Source organism: Micropterus dolomieu, linkage group LG03 (genome assembly GCF_021292245.1).
Source record: "Micropterus dolomieu isolate WLL.071019.BEF.003 ecotype Adirondacks linkage group LG03, ASM2129224v1, whole genome shotgun sequence".
Taxonomy (NCBI): Eukaryota; Metazoa; Chordata; class Actinopteri; order Centrarchiformes; family Centrarchidae; genus Micropterus; species Micropterus dolomieu.
In genome coordinates, this window is record NC_060152.1 from 2515957 (window position 1) to 2518795 (window position 2839).

Here is a 2839-nt window from a genome sequence, read left to right on the forward strand (position 1 = left end):
AGAATGCACAGTCCAGCACGTGCTTTACAGTAATGTGAGCATGTGAAACAGTCTTTTCATAAGAACTTTGTTGAAGAGGATTATGAAAAATTTATTAAAAAAAATAAAAATTTAGTCTTCAGTGAGAATTGAGCACAACCTTAAACCTATTAGTCCAGTGCTTTGCCAAGTGAGCTAACCAACGATACATGAATGTATATATAGATAGACACTTAATACATGTCTATTAGAATTTTTTTGTAAATGTGTCCTGAATTGATGAAGATATCTGTTGTGATGTGGAAAAGAATCTGTGATACAACAGAACAGCCTAAGGGGTGTACTGTATCCCATGCAACAGTCCTGTCTCTTTCTTTTCTTCTTACAATGACATGCTCTGTCAACAAATTACAGTACGAACAGTAAAAGCATAGCTGTGATTCCTGTCCTCTCTCCTGCAATGTATAACTTTGTACTGGTGAAAGTGATATATGCCATACAAAAAAGTGCAGCCTTGTGTATTTTCAATCATTGTCATCAAAATCTTAGCCAAAATGTACATCAGAAAATACTTACAGAGTACACTGTTATATTGACAAGATGGCTAAACATTTTGACTTGCTTGTTCATAAACAAGACACAAGGACTTGTCGTTCTGATGGCACTGACAAGTTTCCTAATGGCAAGAGAACAGATTCCTCTGTGATCCTATCTCAGCTGAAGCTACACATTGTTCCCTGTTTGTCATGTGAGTTAATAAGTAATTCCCTCGTATAGAGACACATTTGATTTACCAGAAGCAAGAGTGGGTCCTTTGCAATAAATGAAAAAAGACCTTGGTAGTGACATGAAAAAAGCTCACGTCACATTTTACCAACAAAACAGAGAGATACATAAAGACAACCTGCATATTGTATTGATTGGAAAAATGTAGATGTGTCTGAGCCACTTTATACAAATCTAATGTGATTTAACATATGTTGGGATTTGCACAATTATTTCAGCTAGTTTTCTGCAACGCGTGGCTGTTTTTCCTGACAACAAAATTCCTAGACTCCTATGGCTCCTGCATTACTAAACATGTAGTATAGAATCGTTACTTTTTGCCACAAAAAAACAGACAAAAAACACGCATGATGCATGATGATAGAAACAGTGTGGTGTGAAGCATGAAGCCTTAACACCTCAGCAAACGCGAATGATGTTCCAAGAAGACACAAATTCTTCCATCATGTTTCTGCTTTTATAAATCCATGTTTCAGTAGCAGTGTTGGCCTTCACTTGTTTGCCCATTATCATGTGGAAGTAAACACTTTTTAAATCTCTAGATGGTCGGAGATAAACTCTCTGGATGACACTGGCAACAGATTGTGAAATTGAATGACTGCTATGGAGGAAATTAAAGAGGTCCACCATGAGTAAACAAGATAATTATAGTATTTGGAAATGATTGAGCAAGTGCTGTTTTGCAGGTGGAAATACATCCCTCTGCAACAGATTTAAGAATACTGTTTTGCAAGTACAGAGCGCTTCATATCAGTCTTCCCTGAATTTGACAGCAAGTTTTTTAAAACTATTTTCTAAAGATAACTGTAATGTAAAGTTTGTTAATATTCTGCATTTTACTCTGAATTCAAATGCTGTATTCTTTAAAAGGGCTATATGTAGTATATAGTAGACGTCAGGATGTTTATGGCTTTAAATGGTCTGGAATCTAACTTATATTAATTAAAATAAATGATGTGTGACAAGCTGCAGGTCTGTACCTGGAATATTTGAGGGGTTCATAGTCCTCTTAAACTTGACTAACTATGAAAATACTGGTCTTTATAAAAAAAGAGAACATTGGTATTGCACTGGTATACAAAACACATCTAAAGGAGGCAGAACACAACAGGGTGTCTGTCTTTGGACAAGTGTACTATTTGTCATTCACATCCAGACGTAGGGGTTGGCCATTCTGATAAAATGGGCCCTCCCATTTGAAATACTTTATTGTATTCAAGATAGACAGAGTCAATATGCTATTATTAAGGGATTTTTACACAGGCAAACTATCTTAATATTAAACATGTACTACCCTCCTGCTCACCCCTCAGACTTTTTTCCTGATTTTTTGGCAGTGGAGAAATTTCCACACTGCTGCTAAAGTGTATACTTTTTACTCAAATAGATTATTTCTTCCTACCTGGGACTTATTTGCATACAGTATTGTCTTGTCGGATAGAAAGTACACCCACCTAAAGGATTATTAGGAACACCTGTTCAATTTCTCATTAATGCAATTATCTAATCAACCAATCACATGGCAGTTGCTTCAATGCATTTAGGGGTGTGGTCCTGGTCAAGACAATCTCCTGAACTCCAAACTGAATGTCAGAATGGGAAAGAAAGGTGATTTAAGCAATTTTGAGCGTGGCATGGTTGTCTGAGTATTTCACAATCTGCTCAGTTACTGGGATTTTCACGCACAACCATTTCTAGGGTTTACAAAGAATGGTGTGAAAAGGGAAAAACATCCAGTATGCGCCAGTCCTGTGGGCGAAAATGCCTTGTTGATGCTAGAGGTCAGAGGAGAATGGGCCGACTGATTCAAGCTGATAGAAGAGCAACTTTGACTGAAATAACCACTCGTTACAACCGAGGTATGCAGCAAAGCATTTGTGAAGCCACAACATGCACAATCTTGAGGCGGATGGGCTACAACAGCAGAAGACCCCACCGGGTACCACTCATTTCCACTACAAATAGGAAAAAGAGGCTACAATTTGCAAGAGCTCACCAAAATTGGACAGTTGAAGACTGGAAAAATGTTGCCTGGTCTGATGAGTCTCGATTTCTGTTGAGACATTCAGATGGT